At 41.9% G+C, this 20,174-nt stretch overlaps 1 protein-coding gene across 1 annotated transcript in view; it reads left to right on the top strand.

Annotated features, from left to right (window-relative positions):
• Positions 1-883: 883 nt before the first annotated feature.
• The window catches only part of STS (steroid sulfatase), a 213,594-nt gene continuing 194,303 nt past the window's right edge, over positions 884-20,174 (top strand). The window contains exon 1 of the mRNA XM_088667707.1: positions 884-947. The gene's annotated coding sequence lies outside the window, so the exon portion shown is untranslated. The remainder of the gene's footprint in view (positions 948-20,174) is intronic.

The raw sequence follows: 20,174 nt of genomic DNA on the forward strand, positions 1-20,174 counted from the left end.
CCCGCAATGCGTGCTCTCCATAATTGGAGAACCCATTGTATAGTGCAGTGCTATTCTTCTAGAAAAGGAGTTGCCAGAACTCCATGAGCATAGCTGTCAAGTTTTCCCTTTTCTCACGAGGAAGCCTATTCAGCATAAGGGAATTTCCCTTTAAAAAAGGAGAACTTGACAGCTATGTCCATGAGAGGTCCAGAGGGTATCAACACGAGAACCGGCCTTTTCTGCAGTGGCTCCCCATCTGTGGGATGCTCTCTGCACAGAGGTTTGCCTGGCACCTTCATTGTACATCTTTAGGCATCAGGCAAAAACATTCCTCTTTAACTAGGCCTTTGGTTGATTGATATCCTATGCCCTTTTAAAATGGGGAGGGGGTTATTGGGTTTGTTTTTATTTTGATTGTGTATTTTGTGGTTTTATATTCCGATTTTATGAGCTTCCTTGAGACTTGTGGGTATGAGGTGGACTAATAATAATAATAATAATAATAATAATAATAATAATAATAATAATGGCAGCTCACCAGGAACACCTCCCCACCTCCCACCTAAGAGGTTTCAGCGAGTTCAGTCTGAAAAACAACCCTGCTACAATGAGGTGATTTGGTAATGCTTCAACCCTGCTTTAAATCGTAGTTTGCATTTGAAGATTATGTGAGTCATGTTGGATATTTTCTCAATCATTATGGGGGATGCATGTACGCATGTATAGCATAATAATTTGGTTGACTAACTATCTTTCATTGGAAGACATTGGTCTTACAACTATTTCATGCTGGCTGAGTTGTATGCACAGTATTTCATACAAAAATAACAACGCAATCTCTAGTACAGGCATACCTCGGTTTAAGTGCACCTCGGTTTCAGTACTTTCAGTTTAAGTACTCCGCGGACCCATCTGGAACGGATTAATCCACTTTCCATTACTTTCAATGGGAAAGTTCGCTTCAGGTTAAGTATGCTTCAGGTTAAGTACGGACTTCCAGAACCAATTACACTCATACTTCGGATTAAGTACGCTTCAGGTTGAGTACTCCACGGACCTGTCTGGAACGGATTAATCCACTTTCCATTACTTTCAATAGGAAAGTTCACTTCAGGCTAAGTACGCTTCAGGTTAAGTACAGACTTCCGGAACCAATTGTGTACTTACTAACTGTGGAAGTGAAACAGTCTCCTCAATAGCGGGGCATCTGGTTTCAGCACTCAGGTTTCTGGCATTTGACATCTTAAAAGAACAAACCAGCCCTGAAGATTGCTAGGTATGTTCTCAATTATGCAACAAACCATTTAAAAACCTGCTTTAGGTATTCTCTGTAAGGAGCAGTAAAGCCTCCAATATATACTTGAATCAATTCTAATATAATTCTGTATAAGAGGTGTGTGTCGTCCGTCCCCCCCCCCAACTCTGCAGTGATAAGCACTTGGCTTCCTTACAGATCATAGCTACTAGCTGGCCTAGGGTTTCATCCTTTACAGAGAGAGAGAGAGAGAGAGAGAGAGAGAGAGAGAGAGAGAGAGAGAGAGAGAGAGAGAGAGAGATCTGTGAAATCTTTACCAAAAAATCCCTTCTAATATAGGCTAGTTCCTTAGCTCAAAATATTTCCTGCTAAAGAGAATATGGAACTTATTTCCTCAAGGATGTAGCTCGCTCCGGGATTTCTTTTGAGCAAGTCCTAAAGATATGTCTTTTTTTGATCTGCTTTAGATAAGGCACCTGTTAATGTGGATACTGGTCTTGTGTTGGGAACTGGTGGAGCTGGTTTGGTGATTTTATGTGGATGTCGCCATCTGTTGCTACATTTGCTTTTACATTTAAAGAATTTTAAATTATGCATTGATTTTAACCATGGAGTTAGTACACATTGCTTTATCTGTTTTGACAGTGATTCTTCTATTAACAGCTGCTTGGAGAGGTTCTGTGATCCTAAAAAGTAACACAAATGTCATTTAAATAAATACAAGCCATTTTTATATTTAATTTCTAGGTGTGACTTCATAAATTAAAAACATCTACTTCTGCTTCATTGACTATGCAAAAGCATTTGACTGTGTTGACCACAGCAAACTATGGCAAGTTCTTAAGGAAATGGGAGTGCCTGATCACCTCATCTGTCTCCTGAGAAATCTCTATGTGGGACAAGAAGCTACAGTTAGAACTGGATATGGAACAACTGATTGGTTCAAAATTGGGAAAGGAGTACAACAAGGCTGTATATTGTCTCCCTGCTTATTAAATTTATATGCAAAATTCATCATGAGAAAGGCTGGACTGGATGAATCCCAAGCTGGAATTAAGATTGCCGGAAGAAATATCAACAACCTCAGATATGCTGATGACACAACCTTGATGGCAGAAAGTGAGGAGGAATTAAAGAACCTTTTAATGAGGGTGAAAGAGGAGAGCGCAAAATATGGTCTGAAGCTTAACATAAAAAAAAAAAAAACTAAGATCACGGCCACTGGTCCCATCACCTCCTGGCAAATAGAAGGGGAAGAAATGGAGGCAGTGAGAGATTTTACTTTCTTGGCTTCCATTATCACTGCAGATGGTGACAGCAGTCACGAAATTAAAAGACGCCTGCTTCTTGGGAGAAAAGCAATGACAAACCTAGACAGCATCTTAAAAAGCAGAGGCATCACCTTGCCAACAAAGGTCTGTATAGTTAAAGCTTTGTTTTCCCCAGTATTGATTTATGAAAGTGAGAGCTGGACCATTAAGAAGGCTGATCGCCGAAGAATTGATGCTTTTGAATTATGGTGCTGGAGGAGACTCTTGAGAGTCCCATGGACTGCAAGAAGATCAAACCTATCCATTCTGAAGTAAATCACCCCTGAGTGCTCACTGGAAGGACAGGTCATGAAGCTGAGGCTCCAATACTTTGGCCACCTCATGAGAAGAGAAGACTCCCTGGAAAAGACCCTGATGTTGGGAAAGATGGAGGGCACAAGGAGAAGGGGACGACAGAGGATGAGATGGTTGGACAGTGTTCTTGAAGCTACGAACATGAGTCTGACCAAACTGCGGGAGGCAGTGGAAGACAGGAGTGCCTGGCGTGCTCTGGTCCATAGGGTCACGAAGAGTCAGACATGACTGAACGACTAAACAACAACAATACCAATCTTAAGGTGTAAGATACTCATCATTTTTGACAGCATGGGCTTATATGTCTGACTTATTTTGCATTGCTTTAAAGTTGCATGTCAAGGCCCTGTGACCTGCAGTTTCCTAGTGAATAATAAACACATAGATGCAAGTATCTAAGTTTCTGGGTTCAAACAGGCCACAGCTTTATTGGTTATAGATGTGAGCTGTTTGGCTTAGCCATCGAGTGAAGCCAGGCTATATCTCGACTCCTGCCCGCCTGCAGGGAGTCCATGTAAGGGTAAATCACCGATAGGGGGAGCCCTATGACCTACATCAAATCAGGGGCCCCCAAAGGATCCCTGTTGGGGTTGTGGCACGGTCCTAGCCCATGTCTGGGCATTGGACAGAATCCACACCCCCAGATCCCTTTAACAGAATACCCGTAATGAGTAGGGGCAGGCGGAGGATACAACCTTCCCTCCATCCAAACAAAGGCTTACTCAATGCCTAAACTCACAAAGTTGTGACGATTGCTACAAGGTAGGCAAAAACCAAATGCCTGGTGCCAATTTGTCAAGTGGAAAAATGCCTACCCAGCACCAACAATATGGCAGTATGACAATTGTTCATAGCAAGGTCATTTCAAAACAAAGCAGAAAAAGAGGGCGGGTGGGTTGGGAGATCTAGCAAAGGGTGAGAGAGTAGACATCCCTGGCTGCACCATAGTTTAAATCTCCCACGGCCATGCCACCAACCAGCATTGATTGGTCAGCGGGGCTTCACCTGGGTGGAGCCCTGCCCAGTGCTGGTGGTGCTGCCAGGATGGCAATGAGAGGAGTGTCAATTCCCATCCCCTGTCAGATCACTGCAGTGGCCTGGATGCCTGGCCTCAATGCCATCCACCAGGAAAAATGAGTGAACTTATTGATGTCTTACTTGCTTTACAACTGGGGTTGGCAAGGTTTACCTCGCCTGGGCTGGTCCACTCCAGCGGAGATCCCTCCGTGGGCCAGATTGGCCATGATTTCTGGCGTCTGCGTCTGCGCAGACATGATTTCCAGCCTCTGAACATGGGTAGACGCGATTTCCGGCACTGCGGAAGTGAGTCTCCGTGTCGTGCTGCACCAGTTTAGCACAGCATGTGAGGACTCACCAGGTGGGCGGCTTCGTTTGGGGGTGGCCTGTGGGCTGGTTAAACAACCCCCATGGGCTGTTTGTGGCCCATGGGCCTTAAGTTGCCTACCCCTGCTTTACAACAACCAGTGTTGCTACCCAAAGTACCAATGCAATAGGACCAACATCGCTCAAACAAATGTCATTCTGATTTTGTAACCAATACAAAACTCTGTCCAAATATTTTTCAGAAGCATAAATCCTGTCATGTCATCAATTAATTATAAATAACTTTTCAGATGTAGACATAGGTGCTTGGGCAAAAGGGTTGAGGGGAGAGATCAACTAAAAACTAACAAAGAAACACAAGAAGAGCCTGATGGATCAGGCTAATGCATAGGTGCCAACTCCCAGTTGAAAAATCCGGGATCGGCGTGGCGTGGCACCGGAAGTTGCACTGCGGCCATTTTGGAACTGGGCAGAGCAGCACCGGAAGTCGCTTTTATGCATGCTCTGCCCATTTCCAAAATGGCCGCAGCGCCAGAAATCTCTTCTGTGCATGTCCAGAGACTCCAGACATGCACAGAAGGAGCTTCCCCGGGCCAGTAAGAATCTGGGGGATTTACTGGGTTTTTTTTAATCCGGGATGCCAGTGGGAAACGGCTGGAAAAACGGGGGTTTCCCAGGGAATACAGGAGACTTGGCAGCTATGGGCTAATGACCCATCTAGTCCAGAGTCTTGTTCTCACTATGGCCAGCACGATGCAGTTTCCAGCAACTGGTATTCAGAAGTATACACTTCCAACCATGGAGACGAAGCATAGCCATCATGGGTTACAGTCACTGATAGCCTTAGCATTATGTGCATCATTTCCTTATGACCTGCCACTAACCTAGTGACTTGTTACTGGCAGAAAGATGTTTCAAGTATATATTGCAACTAAGCACCATATATTAAAATACAGTCTATGCTGCTTAGCCTTGATCGTTCACTTCTCAGATAACCTCTTGGTTGCCCTTTTCCATCATGTTTGCTTAGGTTTGTAGTCATTAGATCTGACATTCATTCTATAAATTGCATACTTCAGAGAAATGTACAACCAGACAAGCAAAGGGCTCTCCATGTCCTTAAGGGAAGACAGAGGACTGAATAATGCTTATTACCCATTAAGCACTGAAATGCTTGTCCTTCAGATGATTTTCTCCCCCTAAGATGCTTTGCTCTTCCGTAAGGGTGCAGGTTATGTTTCAAAATCCAATGGAATCACTTGGAAGGGGTATTAATAGCATCTGGAGCAGACAACATGAACGGATACTTAAAATGTAGCAACAGAAACCCTTCTTTGGTGTGACACTGAAAGGTTAACTAAACCACAAGGTGGTCAGTGCGGCTGGGTGCACAAACTCCATCCATTGCCACTGTTTCTGGTGGAAGGGGGCCATCTGCAAGGAGCAGCTTTTTGTAACTATGGAGACTCTCCATGCATGGAAAATCAGACTTCTAAACTGAATGGTGACTTGTGGATATAAAACCTCCTTCCTGCAGAGGTTCATCTTTTATGAGTTGGAAGCTGAGCGGAACAGCAATGGGGATGGAGCTAGCATGTTCATTCTGGCTGCTATATAAGGTAACAAAACCAACAGAATGTCTGAAGAAAGGACCACAATGGGAGTTACACAGTTTCTCCCGAGGGCTTTGCTATGCATTTAGTCTGTGTCCTCAGGTGACTGCACCCAACTCATACATGACAATATTCTGTTGCGCTGTATTTACTGCAACTTCTTTCCTCTCCTCTGCTGGCTACATCAGTAGGGAATCTACCTAATTTATGGTTTGTGAAACAATAGACACATCAAAACACAGTTGCCCTTCAAAATTCACACTTTCTGAATTTTGCAATGCAGTTCTTCTCTCAAGCAATGTGAACAAAAATGTATATGCTAAGTAATGTGTGCCTAAAAATGCACATATTGGTGAAAATAACATCCAAAACTTTATTATATTAGGGGAAATTGCTTGCAAAAAATGTATACATTATGCAAAAATGCATACAAAAATATGTATATTAGGAAATAATAGAACTAAAATGTTAATGAATTTTCATGAGGTTTTCAAAAAAAGGGAAACTATTGTGAAAATATGAAGAAATGAACTTAAAAGTAGAGAAATGGGAAACCAAGTGAAACAGAAAATGACAGATTCTCCCATCCCTACAAATCACTGAGTCAATTACCACAAGTTTTCTTCAAAAATGACTCTGTAGCACTCACAAGTATTCTATGACAATTAGCCCTTCATGGCTGCCCATAACCGATCAAACCAGCCATTCATTTTGATCAAACTTACTAAAGTATTCCTAATCTGTTCCCACCACTGCATGCGCCTTTCCCTTCAGTTTTCAATTCAGGCGATGTGCCTTCAGAGACACTGATCTAAGTTTTACATTTATCAGAAACCCCTTAAACCAAAGATTTAGCAGGTAGGCTCAGGTGCTATAATGAGCCAGGTTCACAGGAAGTCAAGCCATCTGGATTTGTCCTTGCCATCCTTCCGGTGACATTTACAGAAACAATCTTACAGGGTTCACAGGTACTGAATGGGAACACAGCTTGCACATCTCAGCCCTATGAGTTCCTTATCAAGCAGGGCAGCTGAAGTGCACTCAGAACTAGCTCCTTGTGTTTCCCCATCACATTTATGATATGCAAAGCCAGTCATACTGTGAACATAAGAATACAAGAAGAGCTCTGCTAGATCACAGCAAATGCCCATCAAGCCCAGCAACTTGTTCCCACACTGGCCAACCAAAAGGCTATGGAGGGCCCACAAGCAGGCTCTGGGTGCAACAGCACTCTCTCAGTCTCCCCCATCTGTGATTCTCAGCAACTGGTATTCTGAGACACAGTGCCTCTGATACGGAAGGTAATGTATTGTGACCTTTGCATAGTCTCCAAACACTTCAACCGTACACCAATTATTTTCCATTTTTAAATTCACAGTATAATTCATGTAAGCGGTACTTGTTACAGTGCAGTTCATACTTCTCTCTCCCTAAAACTGGTTATTTATATCATGTTTCATCCTCCCCCTCCTCCCAGTTTTGTGCAGTCCAGAACAAATATTTACCAGATTGAGAAAATGTTGCCAGATATTGTACTTTTAGCAGACAAAATGGCAACAAAACAGAATCTCATAATTGGCAAATTCCTGTTCCTGAGTCCATATATGAATTAATAAACCATTGGGGTGTGCAACAAAATGTTGAAGTGTGAAGTTCTGTTTAGGGTTCCAAGGCAGCAGCCATTACTCTCTAAGATGTTCCATTAAATTTCCCCTCCCCCCAATTTTTTGTCACCCCACTCTACAAACATTCAGTATTCCATATCCACTGAACATGCACAATGCTTATTGGGCTGTTTTGGGGGTGTCTCCTCTTAGCTCCCCCCCTTAAAGATTTTTTCATTCCTCTAACAAAGCTCGTGGTTGCCTCAAGCCTCCTAAGACCTCCCACTTCTATATGGATTTTGGCTATATGTATCGACACTGAGAAAATGAGTTCATATATGATCAATACTGAGATGTTCTACCAAAAATAAGGGTAGATACAACATTGTCCCCTTCCTTCAAAAATAATGGCATATCTGGCAGAATCCAACGTACTTACCAACTAGACAGATAAAGTGTCTTCTGCTCTGCAGAACTCTAATTGTTATTTCCTTTTTCCTCACTGATGCATGAGGTGAAGGTTTCCATTTCCTTAGTTTCATTAGCCAAAAGAAATTACTATACTGATTCTGCATCAGTGAAAACTTTTGAGACTCCATTAAAACTAACCTTGAGCACTGCTAAGTGAAAAATCCTTTCTGTGAAGCTCATCCACATTCTTTCAGAACGAAATGCACACAGGTTGTTCCGGTTGTTATGGCAATGGAGGTGTTTTGCCTCTGACCCCATTGCCTTAACATCTGCCCCAATGCTGTTTCATGAAGCAGTGTGAAAAATTACCCCAAATGAGGTGCTTTTCATAGGGGAATGAAATACCGGTAGTTTGTAAGTCCTGTGCCTCCATTTTTGCTACCTTCAAAACCTGAAGAATGTCCCTGCTATGGCTGCTGCAATGGTCACCTTGCCCATACTCCTGAACATGTGTTGCATTATAATAAAATAGCCAGAATTCATATTCATCTTCAGCCATGCCTAAAATTTCATCCTTTTTCTACTTTTCAGCTCAAGATCATCTGTTAGCAGATACATAGTGGATCATTCCAAGACAGAAACGATAGCATTCAAGAGGGTCAGGAAGGACCAATTGTAAAGTTTTCATTTTTCACTGTCTTCCTTGCTTTATAAATGGCACCCAAAAGACACGACCTGGCAGAGAACAAGACTGCAAAAACAGATTAATACTTGTTTGCTATCCTTTCATCTAACTTTGAAGTCAAGGGACTAAAAGTAAATCTCATACGGTTCCCAGTATCTTTCACTGAAATACTATGTAACAAAGCATTTGTGTTTCACCTTTGCACCAAAACATTTCCATTTCTACTACAACCATAGTGTGATAGAGGTTTAATCACATAGATCCAAATACAGTGGAACCTCGGTTTATGAACACCTCGGTTTATGAATTTTCGGTTTATGAACGCCGCGGACCCATCTGGAACGGATTAATTCACTTTCCATTACTTTTAATGGGAAAGTTCGCTTCAGTTTATGAACGCTTCAGTTTATGAACAGACTTCCGGAACCAATTACACCCATGTTTCAGTTTATGAACGCTTCAGTTTAAGTACTTCGCGGACCCGTCTGGAACGGATTAATCCACTTTCCATTACTTTCAATGGAAAAGTTCGCTTCAGTTTATGAACGGTTACTCCGCGGACTGTCTGGAATGGATTAATCCACTTTCCATTACTTTCAATGGGAAAGTTCGCTTCAGTTTATGAACGCTTCAGTTTATGAACAGACTTCCGGAACCAATTGTGTTCATAAACCGAGGTACCACTGTATATGGCTTGACAGTTTGTAGAAGTAACTTTGCACCATAGGTACTACCTCTATGGGCCCTGAGCCCTTTGCCCCAATAAAATATTTAGGGGGGCACCTTCAAGATTCTCTGCAGGTTGGCACCTTTGTCACTTGTGTTTGGAATCAGTGAACCTGGCTGTGGTGATTTTAATGGGTTTTTCCAGTCATTGTTCTGTTCGTTTTTACATTCACAGTTAAACCATTCACATACACAGACATTTTTCTTCTTGGTCACTGCAGCATCATTCTTCGTATTCTGCTTTCAGGACTTCTATCCAATCTGATCAGAGGTAAGACTGTCTACTGGAAGCTGAAATTCAGAAGGAAAACGCCCTCGGGAGCCCAGAGTCTTTTTACCCATGAGAACCTGCATTCTCTGAGACACAGGACACTTCTCCACAAGGTTTCATCCCCGGATAAATTTCGAAAGTGAGAGGCAGTATGCAAATAAAAGATCTCAACAAACTCTTATTTCATATATGGATATGCTGTGCTTCAGTGCCAAAACAAAACTGAAAATAATTCACAGGTGTTCAAAGATATTTGAATCTATTCTTCCTGTGATTCCCATACTCTTACCCAGAGCCTCTCTAATAGATCTGAAATTTGTGTGGAGAGGGTAACAACGTTTAGATTTCTAGGCATTGAGTTACAGGAGGATCTGTCCTGGAGTGTTAATACAAGGGGGTTTGTGAAGAAGGTGCAGCAGAGACTGTATTTTTTGATAATTTTAAGGAAAAACCATCTTCCACAAAAGCTGCTGCTTGCCTTCTATCACTGTGCCATACAGAGCGTGCTCACGTACGGTTTATGTGTGTGGTACGGAAGCTGTACTTCCCAGGACAGAGCAGGGCTGTGTAGAATTATTAAAACAGCAGAGAGCATTATTGGCTGCTCACTCACCACCTTAGAACAAATTTACACCACCAGGTGCCATAGAAAAGCACTAGATATGTCAAGAGATCCAACGCACCCTGGTCACCATTTCTTTCAGCTCCTGCCATCGGGACGGAGATATAGAACAATGCAGGCAAGAACGAGCCGTCTCAGGAACAGTTTCTTCTCTAGAGCAATTTTGGCCTTAAATGGAAAGCCCGGACTTTGAAGTCATCTTATTTTACTTGTTATTTTGTAGTATATTTACTGTTTTTAATTAGCTTTTTGTAATTTTGGATTATGCGGAATGCTTTATCTGAGTGGATGTAGCAACCGAATAATTTCGTTGTTCCCGCAAGGGGACAATGACAATAAAGATATCTTAAATATCCTGCTATGCCACACAAGTCTCTGAGCAGTAAGAGACACCAGGGGTTCCATGCACTTTTCCAGGTTTGGTTTCCTTAGAATGAAGGTCAGCAGGTACTTTGGTGTCTTTAAGATAAATGGCTTTATTTACACATATACACAACGTGGCAATAGGATGGAGGGGCCTACAGCATCAAAACCTCCATAGATTCTGCTTCTCCTTAGATTTCCAGGAGAACCCAAAAGTTCAGCACAAAGCAGAACATGTGCCTGTGTCTTCAGCTTCTACACTACTTCTAGCTCACTCGCACATATCTCTGCTGTTGTTCTCCTATGTAGTAGCTGGGTGAGAGGGGTGAGGGAAAGGCCCATCCATTTGTTCTATGGGACAGAACAACTTATTGTTCTGCTAAATCAGGTACCCCCAAACTTCAGCCCTCTACATGTTTTGGACTACAATTCCCATCATCCCTGACCACTAGTCCTGTTAGCTAGGGATCATGGGAGTTGTAGGCCAAAACATCTGGAGGGCCGCAGTTTGGGGATGCCTGTGCTAAATCATGCTACTTAAGTAGCCAGCCCAAGCCATTAACCTGAAAGAGGAACTGGTTTGGCAAGCTTCTCCTTTTAGATTCCACACTCACAGAACCAAGATCCTAGCTTTGGAAGTGGAAACAAGGTTTCATCCAGACTGACACCCCCAAAATCAGAACAATACCTATACAGTCCATTTTTCAATCAGTCCAACCAGCCTATGCTCAAAGCACTGCCTCATGTCTCCTCCATTTTGACAGTTCCAATTGTCAGCTATCTTCTGTCCCTCATCTCCCACTTATACTGCTCTTTGCTTCCTTTGCCTTTTTATTCTGGGAACAGGTCCAATTGGTTAGCTCAGGCATCCCCAAACTGCGGCCCTCCAGATGTTTTTGGCCTACAACTCCCATGATCCCTAGATAATAGGACCAGTGGTCAGGGGTGATGGGAATTGTAGTCCAAAACATCTGGAGGGCTGAAGTTTGGGGGTGCCTGGGTTAGCTTATTCTTAACACTTTCTTCTTAACAAGGTTAACTCCAAGTCTTTCTGATTCCTCAGAATATATAACATAGTCATGGCTTTGTTGTCAGCTTTTAATTTTTGTTACTTTGGGGTCAATAAGTTTATCACGCTGCCACAGGGCCCAAAAACTACAAAAAAAACCCCTGCTGGATTTGTCGAGATGGAACAGAATGTGCTAGAGACAGGGTAGACATAGTCAGGCCAACTGTCAGTTTTGATCAGTGGGGCCCATGACACCACCCTGAGAACATGCTGAATAGCAGGCTATAAATCCTGACAAATAAATTATAATATTTCAATATACCCAATTCAATTGTAAATATATTTCTATTGTTTAAATATTTCTTGGACAGTATTTCAAAAAGAAGGAATTGCTTGTCAATACAAAAGAAAATCTAACCCATAAATGTTTACCTCACATTTTAATGACGGATATTAAAGGTGTACATCTAAGAAAACCTACATAGTACCAGCTCAAACTCAAAAGAAAGTATTTTTGGCCACATTTACAAGATAGGCAGCAGCAGAATATTGTCACATATGTTGGGTATTTTAGGAATGAACCATAATCAAACATTGTTTCCAAGCAACGAGCATTTAAAGCAGTTAATTGAATTGATGGTGAATGGATTTTTTTGTGTCTCTTTCTAGGGTGCATTAAAAAAACAGCTCATGAATACCTGCAAATAACAAGGTTTACAATGTTACAAAGCACAATTTTGGGCTGCTGAGTTTAAAAAAGATTAACTACAGTCTTTAATTTCCCCTTCCCTTTCCTAAGCAATGAATGGAAATCCAGCTGACAATTAACTTTTTTTGCTTAGTTTGGTGTGTCAATTCATTCAATATTATCAATTTCCTTTAATTATTCATTTGTGTTTCTCTTGTAATAAAAATTAACACAGGCTTTGATTTTTTTTAAGGCTACATAAATCATAACTTTCACATATGCATCATTCATTTCTGGTTGTATTGCTGTATCAACAATGTAAATATTGTGAATGGAAATGGAAGTGCTATGATTAGGGTTGAGGTCATTTTTCCAATCTTAAATTCAATTCTCCACATTCCCACAGCAATTTTCAATTTTAAACAATAATTCAAGAACCTTTGTCAGCATTTTAGTGTGAATTTCTCCTAATTTTCACATTTATGCTATTTTGACTAAAGTATACATTTTTGCAAGCATGTTTCCTAATACGTTTTTGCATTCAGTAATGTGGAAGATGTGTTGCATTTCTGTATGTTATTTTCAGCAATATATACATTTTTTGCACATTTCCCCCTACCATATGCATTTTGTACATATTGTTTGAATCGAGAACTTTATGGGGGGGGAATTCAAAGAAGTGTAAATTTTCAAGGACAGCTAGTTTAAAAATCAGGTAGTTTCTCATTGAACTGCAAGCACAACCAAACTTCTCCGTCAAATTGAAGTATCATTAGAGCAAACAAAGAATATGTATGTTACCCATTTGAACAAGCAACTTGGAATCAGACGCATTGAAAGTATCATGGATTTAGTTCTGTGCTGAAAATACAGTGGTACCTCTGGTTAAGAACTTAATTCGTTCCGGAGGTCCATTCTTAACCTGAAACTGTTCTTAACCTGAGGTACCACTTTAGCTAATGGGGCCTCCTGCTGCCACCACGAGGCAATTTCTGTTCTCATCCTGAAGCAAAGTTCTTAACCCAAGGTACTATTTCTGGGTTAGCGGAGTCTGTAAGCTGAAGCGTCTGTAACCTGAAGCATCTGTGACCCGAGGTACCACTGTATCATCATCAGTAGTAGTAGTACTTAACACAACCATTTGCCATCAATTCATAAGGAAAGAAATCATCAAAAATTGTGAAAGGGAAGAAAAAAATATAACGAAATTTTCAAGGATGGGTTGCAGGGGTTTTGTTGTGCTTGCCTAACTTTCAAGGTGGCCAAGGGGTGTTTAAGACTGCAGATTTCTGGGGTGCTTGCTGCTAACTTGCAACTTTACATTTTGGCACAACTGTATGGTGTCTTGTGGGGGGGGGGGGGCTTGAGAAATGGAATCCAAAGATCAGGTCCAAAACTGGTATAGTGCAAAGATAATTCACTCATCAGACCAAACCTCACTTTTCTACTCCAGCTTTCCCTCTCATACACAACATAAATTGTTGCAGGGGATCCAGAATCGTGGGGATACAGAAGTTTCAGCCCAGCATATACAGTGATACAGTGGTACCTCGAGTTACGAAGACGATCCGTTCCGCGGCCGTCTTCGTGAGTCGAGGTTTTCGGATGTTGAAGTGCCACTTGTGCGCATGCGCTGACCACGCACGCCGCGAAAAGATTTCCGGGGTTGTCGACTTCGGAAGTCGAAACCTTCGGAAGTGGAAGTGTTCGGATGTCGAGGTATGACTGTACCTCTAGTTACAAACTTACTTTGTTCTGGAGGTCCGTTCTTAACCTGAAACTGTTCTCAACTAGAGGCGTGCTTTCACTAATGGGGCCTCGTGCTGCCACTGCACTGCCGGCACACAATTTCCATTTTCATCCTGGGGCAAAGTTCTCAACTTGAAGTAACTCTTACAGGTTAGCGGAGTTTGTAACCTGAAGCGTTTGTAACTCAAGGTACCACTGTACTACAAAAATACATACAGTCATACCTCGGGTTACGAACGTGATTCGTGCGGGAGCCATGTTCGGAACCCCCAGCATTCGCAGCCTGAAGTGCACATCGGCGCACACGCGTGACACGATTTGGCGCTTCTGCGCATGCATGTGATGTCATTTTGCACATCTGCACATGCGCGAGGGCTGAAACCCAGACGTAACCTGTTCCGGTACTTCCGGGTTCAGCGTAGTCCGCAACCCAAAAATGCACAACCTGCAGCATTCGTAACCCGAGGTATGACTCTACTTAAACCTCATGTGCATTTCTCACAACCACACAGATCTCCTTAACCTCCAGACTAGTTCCTCCAAGGATTCACTACCATCAGTTCCTCTCCCCTTTCCACCTAGGCATCTCACCATCTAAACAATGGGAAACAGAGCCATATCTATCTTTCCTCCTCTGTGAAGATAAAAACCCTCCTGGGAGAGAATCTTGGCATTCATATTTGACTCCTAATACCGGTAAGTGAATGTTTTCCCTCTCCTCCCCCCACCTCCTAGCCATGTCAAGGGAGAGATACAAAATATGGTGTGAACTTTAACAACTGAGACAATTCCCCCCCCCCATGAGAAGCCTTTTCTGCTAGTAATCCTAAGGAGAGGACAAACATCCTTTATACCAAAGCACCTCAACAAAGAGTTGTCTGAACAAATGAGCAAGTGCTCAAGCTTGCTAGATCATCACAAAATTTTCTTTATCCCTGCTCTGCTGGGAGATTTCAATAATCAAAAAACAACAACAACAAAAACTAGGAATAGCAAATGAATGCAGATCAGTATTTCAGACCCAAATAGTCCTAAGCGTTTTAAGTATCTAGAAGTTGAAGCCAAAACTTTTGTCAACTAGGCTCTAACCACAGGCTCAGCGAAAAGTAGCAATTCAGAGAGCTTTGAACACCAGGGAACATGAATTGGGGTTTGAGATCAAAATCCTAAAATTGCCACTTGGCTACATCCCCGGCTTCAACGTTAGATATACAAGGGGATGATTCTGCATCATTTAAAGCTATTATACCTGTCCCGCTGATTAAACAATAGAATTTGAGGCTTTTGCTGTGACGAGAAGGGGGAAATCATGCACCAGGGTGTTCAAATATATTCCGTTCCCTAACACACTGTGCTACATTGGGCTGCTCAAAGTCTGACAAGGGCAACCTTTTGTATTAATCCACATGGAGTGCCAAATAGGATAACATTGAAAAGTTTTCAGTACACTCTGTAGCCTGTTGGGGGTTTTTTTTGCAATCACACAGGAGGTCTGAGGAGGTTGTACTGGATGTAATAATGGAGCGGATTAGAAACACCTGCTGCTCGCTTGTAAACAGGAGCAAACCACAGGCATGCTGTTAACATTCCACTTGGTGGAACTTGGAGCTTGATCAGATAAATCAGTTTATTAGTATTAAGCAAATGCTGCTTATATGACAGGAAAATCAGTAGGTATGTCTTGATAGTTTGCCTCAAAATGCTTATCATTTGTAGGCTGCCCTGTCATTTTCTTTAAATGGAACACTACCGCGGCTTGAGAAGACAAACAGGAAATGCAGATAGAAGGAAGTTAATCAAGGCACACAAAAAGCCGTTTGGATTGGTTTTGATACGTTCTTGATCCATAAAACGGTTTCTCTTCTAGATCTCAAATCTCAAATACGGCAAAATGTTCATTATTGTTGTTAGTTAGCATTATTTAATTTATATGCTGCTTAATGCCAAAATAAGGTTCTAAGCAGATTACAAGTACAAAGCCCTAGTAACAGCAGTTAGGCAGCAACATAAAAAGAACCTGACAGTAGCCCATCTAGTTCCACATTCTATTGCAGTGGCCAACAAGATGCTTGTGTGAAGCCAGTTGTTTCCCTGCTACTCCCTTAGCCTACGGACAGGCAGGTCCTTTGGCTTCCTCATCATCCCTAACAATGAAATGACATTAGTGATATAGTCTCAGAGTAATAGGACGGTACATTTAAGGCCACACTTGAAAATTGCTTAGAATCTTATTATGGAATTAAGCAGTATATGAATTAAATAATAATGCTAATTAATACTACTAATAATAAATTAATTATGAAGAGCATTTTGTTTGAGAGCTATTGGTGCCCCTTTCCAAGAATGACCATTAAATCACACAGAGAATCCTTGCCAATGCTGCCAAACCCATTTCAGACCGGAAGACAATCTACCCTAGGAATGGCTAACCTGGTACCTTCCAGATGTTGTTGAACTACCACTGCCACCATCCCTGACTACTGGCCATGCTGGCTGGGGCTGATGTGAGCTGTAATCCAGTAACATCTCCTAGGTATGTTATAAAGGGCATTACATTTCTAGAGAGGCTTGGGAGGGCTCCAGTAAAGCCATTTCTAAGAGACCAGAGAAAAATCCTGGGTGCAGTTTCAGGGATTTCTGCTTAGCTTAGTGAGTCTATAGAAGATCTGTTTAAATATTTTAACTTTTGTATGTTTTAAAGGATGGTTGTAATTTTTGCTTGATTTTCAAGTTTGATCTTTTTGTAAACCACTTTGAGACATTTCTTTTACAATCAAGAGGTGCATAAATTTTATGGAATAAATAATTTATTAAGTAAAGAATAATAATAATAATAATAATAATAATAATAATAATAATAATAATAAATTTATTATATGTACCTCACCCATCTGGCTGAGCTTCTCCTGCCACTCTGGGCGGCTTCCAACAACAAACATTAAAATACATCAAATATCACAGATTAAAAACTTCCCTAAACAGGGCTGCCTTTAGGTATTTTCTAAATGTCAGGTAGTTGTTTATCTCTCTGACCTCTGATGGGAGGGTGTTCCACAGGGCGGGTGCCACTACCGAGAAGGCCCGGTCTGCCTGGTTCCTTTTAGCTTTGCTTCTCACAGTGAGGGAATCGCCAGAAGGCCCTCGGCGCTGGACCTCAGTGTCCGGGCAGAACAATGGGGGTGGAGACGCTCCTTCAGGTATACTGGACCGAGGCCATTTAGGGCTTTAAAGAAGATGAAATAATCTTGACTTCCCATTGGGTGTGGAACACTTCCTTAAATATTTTCAGTTTAGAGGAACATAACTTGAAAGAACTGAACTTGGACTCATTTGAACCTATTCAAGTTCAACAGAGCTTGTGAGGAGATAATGAACCCACCCTACCCATCTCCATTGTTCACTAGGTGTTACGGGGCTATTGTCTGCAGCAGGTAATCCTCCTGTACTCATGAAAGCGCCTGCACACTTTGAAACCCTCCGAAATCACAGCTGTTGATGTCCAACCTCTATGCTGCGTGGCCCAAGCTCTACTTGTCCAAAGGTCTGCAGCCACAACTGGTTTCCTCAGCAGTGTCCTAATTGCAGCATCATTTACTGGAGCAAGAGTTGTCACAGATCCCTGCTAAGGGGGCACGGGAATGAGACATATGCCTTGCTTATTGGAGTGAGTGATTGTCTCAATTAAGTATAGAAGGCTGAAGAGATTAGTGACAATCTGAAAGCCTAATGAGCAGAGATCAAGAGGGCTGCCATTTTCTCCCCATGTGTACAACATCTGATGGTCATATCAATCTTCCTGTAAGCTGCTTTGATGCCTGAGAGGTGGATTGAAATGAGATAATGAACCTAACCTCATAGGAAAATAGGACATTGTTCCATAAACCACTGTTCCATTCAGCTCCGTTCTGTTTACAAGGCCTGGCAGCATCTCTCTAGGGTTTCCCAGCCCTACCTGGAGATGCCAGGGATTGAACCTGGAATATTTTGCATGCAAAGCTGATGTTCTGCATCCCCTATCCTTTTACTCTTCTTTGACCCTTTCCCAGTGCAGATACACTTCGTAGAGTCTTCTTTAGTTTGGTATTTTCTGGTTACATAGTGAAGCATACTGTGAGCATCAAACCTCAATTGATTTTATGAAATCAATTTGTATATCATCTTTTCACATGCTTGTGAAGGCAACACCACCATAAAAAACCATATAAACAACAAAGGAAACAAACATCTCGTAATTATTATTCTTACTGTAAGAAAGATCCTATATGAAGTATATCTGAGCACTGAAAATTGTCGCAGCTGATAAAACTAACTAGCAACACCTTAGCTGGTCTTGAATACTTTGATGAAAAGTGCACCTTGCATTGCTCTTGGAAAGTTCTATGGGAAATACTATACTGACCCTCAGGTCCAGCTCTACCATTAGGCAGAGTGAGGCCACCACCTCAGGCAGCTGGTTTTCAGTGCTGCAAAGGAGCAGTGAATTGTTAGCCACTTTATTTGTTCTCAGATTATTAGAGGGAGATATGCTTGGGCTATTTTCTGCCTCAGGTTCCAAAAATAACTTGACAGGCCTTGAATACTGTTCAAATATGTGCATCTTGTCATGGTGGCGGAGGGATGCTATTTGCTGCTTTTCCTCAGGCAACAATACTTCTTGGGCTGGCCCTGCTGAGATTTATTCCCCAACCTTAATGCTATTTCCCAGTGCATGTAGGAGTGCCACTATATTATTATTAATAATAATAATATTTAGACCCCGCCCATCTGGTTGAGTTTTCCCAGCCACTCTGGGCGGCTTCCAACAGAACAGAACATTAAAATGCAATAATCTAATAAAATGCAATAATCTAATAATCTAATAATCTAATAGTATTCTATTATTGATTGGAGAACTCACTGTGATGACTTAAATTGCTTGCAGAGTCTAGCAGTAGTACACAAGAAGTCCTTCCACTCATCATAGATGTGTTGGCCTCTTGAGAATCAACAGCAGTGCAGCTAGTAGAAAGGAAAGTTGTTTCCCAAGATCAGTCTTTGCTGGCTGGGCTGATGGGAGATGTAGTCCAAAACATTTAGAGACTTCCAGGTTGGTGAAGGACTGATCTAAGGAAAACCATTGACTTTGACATCTGGATCACCTGTAGGCTTTTTTTGTTGGATTGAGCATGATGTGAACATTGTACCAACTGAGTTCCATCAGGCCAGAACACTCTACTGAAGAGATTAGTATGCCGTGACTCTCCAGATGCTGCTCCCATCCTCCCTGACCACTGGTCATGTCACCCAGGGGCTGATGGGAGTTGTAGGCCAGCAACAAATGGAGAGCCGCATGTTCCCCATCCCTGCTCTATTGTTTTATGGCAGCAAGCAAAACTTGGCTGGATCTTTCCTTTGCCGGCTTATTTTTTGTTTCATTTTTTAATGCTGTTTTCATGTTGGCAGCTGTCCCCCAAAAGTGTTGATTTTTAAAAAATAATAATGATGATGTTAGTGGATTTGTGTTAGTTTTAGTTTTTAAAAAATTTTGCTATTAGTAAAGGTGGGTGTCAGAGGTTGCTTTTGCAATATTGTATTATTTTCTGCTTTAAACCTTTAAAACAAATGATAAATTTTAAAAAGAGCCCCAATGCTAAAGGCAAACAAGGAGAGTAAACAGTCCAGAAGTCCTCAGTATATAGATTAGAATGAAAACTACCTGGTCCAGTCAGATGCCTTTGAGAAGTCCACAAGCATAGCATGGAAGCCATAAACCTCCCTAAGCAACTGATATTCAGAGGTATATTGTTTCTGACTATATAACCATGTACAGCCATAGCTGTAAAGGAACAATCAAGAGCATTACAATGCACTCCCAATTATTCCTCTGTAAGCAGGGCTTACGTTCAGTGACTTTTAAATTAGGCACCAACTAGGAACCTTCCCATTTATGGTTTCTCTTGGGAGCCTCCCATTGCAGCCAGTTCCCACAGCAAGCAGGGCTTGCTTTTGACACTGGATTCACATTCAGCACTGGATATAAGATGTTGTTGTTCAGTCATGTCCAACTCTTCATGACCCCATGGACCAGAGCACGCCAGGCACTCCTTTCTTCCACTGCCTCCCGCAGTTTGGGCCAGACTCATGTTGGTGGCTTCGAGAACACTATCAAACCATCTCGTCCTCTGTTGTCCCCTTCTCCTAGTGCCCTCCATCTTTCCCAATATCAGGGTCTTTTCCAGGGAGTCTTC

Source organism: Zootoca vivipara, chromosome 4, assembly GCF_965207765.1.
Source record: "Zootoca vivipara chromosome 4, rZooViv2.hap1.1, whole genome shotgun sequence".
Lineage (NCBI taxonomy): Eukaryota > Metazoa > Chordata > Lepidosauria > Squamata > Lacertidae > Zootoca > Zootoca vivipara.